Below are 8,181 nucleotides of genomic sequence, written 5' to 3'. Positions count from 1 at the left end.
CTTTATTATTTTGGTCAGGCCAGGGTGTGACATGGGTTATTTATGTGGTATGTTTTGTCTTGGGGTTTTTGTAGGTAATGGGATTGTGGTATAGTAGAGTTGTCTAGGTAAGTCTATGGTTGCATAGAGTGGTTCTCAATCAGAGGCAGGTGTTTATCATTGTCTCTGATTGGGAACCAGATTTAGGCAGCCATATTCTTTGAGTGTTTTGTGGGTGATTGTTCCTGTCTCTGTGTTTGTTTGCACCAGATAAGGCTGTTTAGGTTTTTCACTTTAGAGACCTGGCTGTGTGGTGCAAGGACAACAACCTCTCCCTCAACATGATCAAGACAAAGGAGATGATTGTGGACTTAAGGAAAAGGAGGGCCGAACACCCCCACCCCCCCATTCCCATTGATGGGGCTGTAGTGGAGCAGGTTGAGAGCTTCAAGTTCTTTGTTGTCCACATCACCAACAAACTAACATGGTCCAAGCACACCAAAACAGTCGTGAAGAGGGCACGGCAAAGCCTATTCCCCCTGATGACACTGAAAAGATTTGTTATGGGTCCTCAGAACCTCAAAAGGTTCTACAGCTGCACCATCGAGAGCATCCTGACTGGTTCCATCACAGCCTGGTACGGAAACTGCTCGGCCTCTGACCGCAAAGCACTACAGAGGGTAGTGCGTATGGCCCAGTACATCACTGGGGCCAAGCTTCCTGCCATCCAAGAACTCTATACTAGGCGGTGTCAGAGGAAGGTCCTAAAAATGGTCAAAGACTCCAGCCACCCTAGTCATAGACTGTTCTCTCTGCTACCGTATGGCAAGCGGTACCGAGTGCCAAGTCTAGGTCCAAGAGACTTCTAAAGAGCTTCTACCCCCAAGTCATAATACTCCTGAACGTCTAATCAAATGGCTACCCAGACTATTTACATTGCCCCCCCACCACCTCTTTTACGCTGCTGCTACTCTTTGTTATCTTTGCATAGTCACTTTAATAACTCTACCTACATGTACATATTACCTCAATTACCTCGACTAACCGGTGCCCCACCACATTGACTCTGGACTGGTACCCCCTGTATATAGCCTCGCTATTGTTATCTTACTGTAATTCGCCCTGTAATTATTTGTTACTTTTATTTCTTATTCTTATTTTTTATTTTTTTATTTTGCTGATTGTTGTTTAAGGGCTTGAATGTTAGCATTTCACTGTAAGGTGTTGTCCTGTTGTATTCGGCGCATGTGACAAATACAATTGGATTGAATTTGATCAGTGCTTAAGTTGGACTGAAATGGATGCTAGTACTAATTTTGTGTTCTGGTACTGTTTATTTAGGTGAAGGAACTCAGCAATACTTTAGCTTTAGCTTATATTCTATAGGAGGTGCAGGAACTCATACAGAAGACAAATGTTGATGCCGGTAGTCAATTACTCCTGCTCAAGTCAAGCACTGCCCACCATTGGATTTGCAGTGCTTGACTTGGGCAGGAGTAATTGACTACCGGCATCAACATTTTTCTACTGCATGAGTTCCTGCACCCCCTATAGAACATTAGCTAAAAAGTATTGCTGAGTTCCTTTAGGGTTCATGGCAGGGGAACCAGTGTTGCAGTAGTCTAGTGTATCTAGTGTTTGGTACGGGAATAATGACAAGCGAACCTGGAACATTGTTATGGATTTGTCTCATATCTGTTGATAGTGATTGACGTCAGACTGGAGATACAAGAACCCAGGGCACACTGATTATTCACTGTTGTATTGTATTGATGACATTCTGTGGACACTGTGATTCTGTAGCTGCTGACAAAGTCGCTGCTTTTTGTTTTGACATCCTACAACTCCTCAGGCTGATGTTTCTAGAACATTTGGTGCTGCCTGATTAGGTGATAAAGGGTCTGTGTCCAAGAAGACAGTTAGACATCTTTTCTGCTTCTGTGTTGGATGGTGTCTCCCTGTTGCAACTTTATTTATTTTTTATTTACAGTGGCAAGAAAAAGTATTGGAACCCTTTGGAATTACCTGGATTTCTGCATAAATTGGTCATCAAATTTGATCTTATCTTCATCTATGTCACAACAATAGACAAACATAGTATACTTAAACTAATAACACGCAAAGTATTGTATCTTGTCTATATTGAATACATAATTTAAACATTTGCAGTGTAGGTTGGAAAAGTATGTGAACCCCTAGGCTAATGACTTCTCCAAAAGCTAATTGTAGTCAGGAATCAGCCAACCTGGAGTCCAATCAATGAGATGAGATTGGAGATGTTGGTTTGCCCTATAGAACACATTCACAAAATTTGAGTTGGCTATTCACAAGAAGCATTGCCTGATGTGAACCATGTCTTGAACAAAATAGATCTCAGAAAACGCAATATTAAGAATTGTTGACTTGCATAAAGCTGGAAAGGGTTACAAAAGTATCTCTAAAAGCCTTGATGTCCATCAGTCCACAGTTAGACAAATTGTCTATAAATGGAAAACGTTAAGCACTGTTGCTACTCTCCCTATGAGTGGCCGTCCTGCAAAGATGACTGCAAGAACACAGCGCAGAATGCTCAATGAGGTTAAGAAGAATCCTAGAGTATCAGCTAAAGACTTACAGAAATCTCTGGAACATGCTAACATCTCTGTTGACGAGTCTATGATACGTAAAACACTAAGCAAGAATGGTGTTCATGGGAGGACACCACGGAGGAAGCCACTGCTGTCGAAAAAACATTGCTGCATGTCTGAAGTTTGCAAAAGTGCACCTGGATGTTCCACAGTGCTACTGGCAAAATATTCTGTCGACAGATGAAACTACAGTTGAGTTGTTTGCAAGGAACACACAACACTGTGTGGAGAGAAAAAAGGCACAGCACACCAACATCAAACCTCATCCCAACTGTAAAGTACGGTGGAGGGAGCATCATGGTTTGGGGCTGCTTTGCTGCCTCAAGGCCTGGACAGTTTGCTTCAACAGAAGAAAAGATGCCTTCTGGAGTGGCCCAGTCAGAGTCCTGACCTCAACCTGATTGAGATGCTGTGGCATGACTTCAAGAGAGCAGTTCACACCAGACATCCCAAGACTATTCCTGAACTAAAACAGTTTTGTAAAGAGGAATGGTTCAAAATTCCTTCTGACCGTTGTGCAGGTCTGATCCACAACTACAGAAAATGTTTGTTTGAGGTTATTGCTGCCAAAGGAGGGTCAACCAGTTATTAAATCCAACGGTTCACATACTTTTCCCACCCTGCACTGTGAATGTTTACACGGTGTGTTCAATAAAGACATGAAAACATATAACTGTTTGTGTGTTATTAGTTTAAGCAGACTGTGTTTGCCTATTGTTGTGACGTAGATGAAGATCAGATCAAATTTGATCACCAATTTTATGCAGAAATCCAGGTAATTCCAAAACCTACTTTTTTTCGCCACTGTATTTATTTAACCTTTATTTAACTAGGCAATTAGTTTAAGAACAAATTCTTATTTACAATGACGGCCTACACCGGCCAAACCCAGACGACGCTGGGCCAATTGTGCGCTGCCCTATGGGACTCCCAATCACGGCCGGTTGTGATACAGCCTGGAATCAAACCAGGGTGTCTGTAGTGACACCTCAAGCACTGAGATGCAGTGCCTTAGACCGCTGTGCAGCTTGGGAGCCCAAACTTGTAGTAAACCGGATACATTTTCGATTGACTTTATCAATGACTATTCATTCCGTTAGCGGAACGTGTGTCCTAGACAGGATAAACTAGAAGTATTTAAATATTCTTGATTTCGCAACTGGGATAAATAAGAGTACAGCGACACCTTCCATCCCTGGAATAAGGTACGCTTTCAAGCCATATCCTTCATTGGTCACCTCAGTGCCAACAAATTGGCATGGAATTGTTTCGACTTGAAGGAGAAAATTGAACTTACCACTGAACCTCAAGTAGGACCCATTCTGGCTAGGTAGGCCTAAGTGTTTTTTGTTGACCTTGAATCAGCGACAAAGAAACAATAGAAAAGGGGAAAGAGAGAAAGAACTAAGAAACACAAAGTACGATACAGGGCAGAGTAGGCCAAATCAAACAGTTTTCTGGTTAAAAATCCAGACTTTAAGAAAAAGTAAACCCTTATTTTCCAACCTTTTTAGGATAAGTAAATGTCTTGTATGTCAGTTTTAAAGGGTCCTTGATCTTGCTATATTTAATTAATCTGATTTTCAGCTCTGTAAATAAAGTAGTGATGAGGTGCATGCTTTATTTCCTAGTGTTTAATCTCAAAGGAATGCGCTTAATCTGTTTCTATAGAAACACTCTACATCACAAACACAAGACTGCTAAAAGAGACTAGAGTACACTTTGTGTTGGTGTTGTCACAAGTGTAATATTGTTATGCATTTTCATTTAAAGACTCACTCCAGGCTCCTTTTCACCTCATTTATCACCTGATTTACTTAACAAAAGGCACATCTCAACAGGGGGTCCAGGTATATCATGACATGGCACAAGTGGGGGAGTTGGCCTTTCCTCTTTTGTCCTCTATTGCTCTTCTATTGTTCCGACAAGCAAGTGGGATGCCAATGACATCCGAGTAAATGCATCAGACCATGTCCTCAAATGTCCAAATCTTTAAGTTTCCAGTGTGTATCAAAAATTCTAACTCAAAACACATTGTGTACATGACAGTACTTATACTTTGGGTATAGTTTTTCATCAGGAGAAGGTCAAAAATACCTGGAATGCATCTTTAACTTATTTTAAACTGTTTGGCAGCGTTTACACAGGCAGCCCAATTAAAATCTTTAGCAAAATATTTGAGAAGCATCCAACTGCAGATGATGTTGGCTGAAGCTACCTAGTCTGTGAATATCAAAGTGTATGTGCGTGCGTCTCAGATGGTGTTGGCTGAAGCTACCTAGTCTGTGAATATCAAAGTGTATGCGCGTGCGTCTCAGATGGTGTTGGCTGAAGCTACCTAGTCTGTGAATATCAAAGTGTATGTGCGTGCGTCTCAGTTGATGTTGGCTGAAGCTACCTAGTCTGTGAATATCAAAGTGTATGTGCGTGCGTCTCAGATGGTGTTGGCTGAAGCTACCTAGTCTGTGAATATCAAAGTGTATGCGCGTGCGTCTCAGATGGTGTTGGCTGAAGCTACCTAGTCTGTGAATATCAAAGTGTATGCGCGTGCGTCTCAGATGGTGTTGGCTGAAGCTACCTAGTCTGTGAATATCAAAGTGTATGCGCGTGCGTCTCAGATGGTGTTGGCTGAAGCTACCTAGTCTGTGAATATCAAAGTGTATGCGCGTGCGTCTCAGATGGTGTTGGCTGAAGCTACCTAGTCTGTGAATATCAAAGTGTATGTGCGTGCGTCTCAGATGGTGTTGGCTGAAGCTACCTAGTCTGTGAATATCAAAGTGTATGTGCGTGCGTCTCAGATGGTGTTGGCTGAAGCTACCTAGTCTGTGAATATCAAAGTGTATGTGCGTGCGTCTCAGATGGTGTTGGCTGAAGCTACCTAGTCTGTGAATATCAAAGTGTATGTGCGTGCATCTCAGATGGTGTTGGCTGAAGCTACCTTAGTCTGTGAATATCAAAGTGTATGCGCGTGCGTCTCAGATGATGTTGGCTGAAGCTACCTAGTCTGTGAATATCAAAGTGTATGTGCGTGCGTCTCAGATGGTGTTGGCTGAAGCTACCTAGTCTGTGAATATCAAAGTGTATGCGCGTGCGTCTCAGATGGTGTTTTTCAAATCAAATCAGTTTATTTGTCACGTGCGCCGAATACAACAGGTGTAGAACTTACAGTGAAATTCTTACTTACAGGCTCTAACCAATAGTGCAAAAAAAAGTGTTAGGTGAACAATAGGTAAGTAAAGAAATAAAACAACAGTAAAAAGACAGGCTATATACAGTAGTGGTTAGTCAGACACTGGTTAGTCAGGCTGATTGAGGTCATTGGGTGCCCGTAAAACTGCTGCCATGTCTTCCGGCGCATCTCCAAAGGTATGTTCGTGCCCAACCTGAACTTAGTAGAGATTTTCTTGTATAATTCTATTTCACATACAGTTGAAGTTGGAAGTTTACACACACCTTAGCCAAAAATATTTAAACTCAGTTTTCACAATTCCTGACATTTAACCCTAGTAAAAATTCCCTTTCTTAGTTCAGCTAAAATCACCACATTATTTTAAGAATGTGAAATGTCAGAATAATAGTAGAGATCATTATTTATTTCAGCTTTTTTTTTCATCACATTCCCATTGGGTCAGAAGTTTACATACACTCAATTAGTATTTGGTTACATTGCCATTAAATTGTTTAAACGTTTCGGGTAGCCTTCCACAAGCTTCCCACAATAAGTTGGGTGAATTTTGGCCCATTCCTCCTGACAGAGCTGGTGTAACTGAGTCAGGTTTGTAGGCCTCCTTGCTCGCACATGCTTTTTCAGTTCTGCCCACACATTTTCTATGGGATTGAGGTCAGGGCTTTGTGATGGCCACTCCAATACCTTGATTTGTTGTCCAAAAGCCATTTTGCCACAACTTTGGAAGCATGCTTGGGGTCATTGTCCATTTGGAAGACCCATTTGCGCCCAAGCTTTAACTTCCTGACTGATGTCTTGAGATGTTGCGTCAATATTTCCAAATAAATGTTCTTTCGCCATCTATTTTGTGAAGCGCACCAGTCCCTCCTGCAGCAAAGCACCCCCACAATATAATGCTGCCACCCCCGTGCTTCACGGTTGTTCTTCGGATTGCAAGCCTCCCCTTTTTTCCTCCAAACATAATGATGGTCATTATGGCCAAACAGTTATATTTTTGTTTCATCAGACCAGAGAACATTTCTCCAAAAAGTACGATCTTTGTCCTCATGTGCAGTTGCAAACCGTAGTCTTGCTTTTTTATGGCGGTTTTGGAGCAGTGGCATCTTCCTTGCTGAGCGACCTTTCAGATTATGTCAATATAGGACTCGTTTTACTGTGGATATAGATACTTTTGTATCTGTTTCCTCCAGCATCTTCACAAGGTCCTTTGCTGTTGTTCTGGGATTGATTTGCACTTTTCGCACCAAAGTACGTTCATCTCTAGGAGACAGAACGCGTCTCCTTCCTGAGCTGCATGGTCCCATGGTGTTTATACATGCATACTATTGTTTGTACAGATGAACGTGGTACCTTCAGGCTTTTGGAAATTGCTCCCAAGGATGTACCAGACTTGTGGATGTCTACAATTATTTTTCTGAGTTCTTGGCTGATTTCTTTTGATTTTCCCATGATGTCAAGCAAAGAGGTCAGGGCGTGACTAGGGGTTTAGTCTAGTTTATATTTTCTATGTGGGGTTCTAGGTTGTTTTTTCTATGTTGGGATTTTGGTATGATTAGAGGCAGCTGGCTATCGTTGTCTCTAATTGGCAATCATACTTAAGTAGTATTTTTTCCACCTGTGGGTTATGGGATATTGTTTATGTTTTGAGTTAGTGCACATTGCACCTCTGTAGCACCGGTTTGTTTATTGTTTTGTTTTGTTAAGTTTCACTAATAATAAAGTATGAGGAATTCATATCGCGCTGCGTTTTGGTCCGTCTCTACAAACACCCTTGACAGAATATCCCATCAAAACAGGACCAAGCAGCGTGCCCAGGAGGAGGAGACAGTGAGAGATACCAGAGAGAGGTTGTGGAAAGGAGTATGCTGCAGTGGAGGTTTTGCAGTCGGAGTCCGCACCTTCACAAATTGTCCAATGGTCATGCAGGATAATGGGATTATACTTGGTTTTCCTATTAGTTGGCTTCTTAATTGGTGTCCAAACTGTGCGCACAGCGTGACCATGAGGGATTCCCTCAATCGTGTCGGCCATTATTGGTGGTGATTATTCTGCATCAACAGGCAATACAGTTCTACAAAAGTTACATTATTGACTTCAATGATAGATTGGTGCTTAAATCCGATTCATGCACAGAAATCTTAAATTAGGACCCGGCTCTGTTTGTCATGCCCTGACCTTAGAGAGACGGTTTATTTCTCTATTTGGTTAGGTAAGGGTGTGATTTGGGGTGGGCATTCTATGTTGTCTATTTCTTTGTATTTTGCCAGTATTTGGGACACACAGGGAGATCGGCGGAGAGATTGGCGGAGTCAGGGTTCAGACCTGATTCAACTCTCCGGGAGCGAGTTACTGGTCAAGCATCGTGTTATCCGGTTTTGCGCACCATGC

The sequence above is a fragment of the Oncorhynchus mykiss genome, chromosome 3 (genome assembly GCF_013265735.2).
Source record: "Oncorhynchus mykiss isolate Arlee chromosome 3, USDA_OmykA_1.1, whole genome shotgun sequence".
Lineage (NCBI taxonomy): Eukaryota > Metazoa > Chordata > Actinopteri > Salmoniformes > Salmonidae > Oncorhynchus > Oncorhynchus mykiss.
This window is presented reverse-complemented; position numbering follows the sequence as displayed.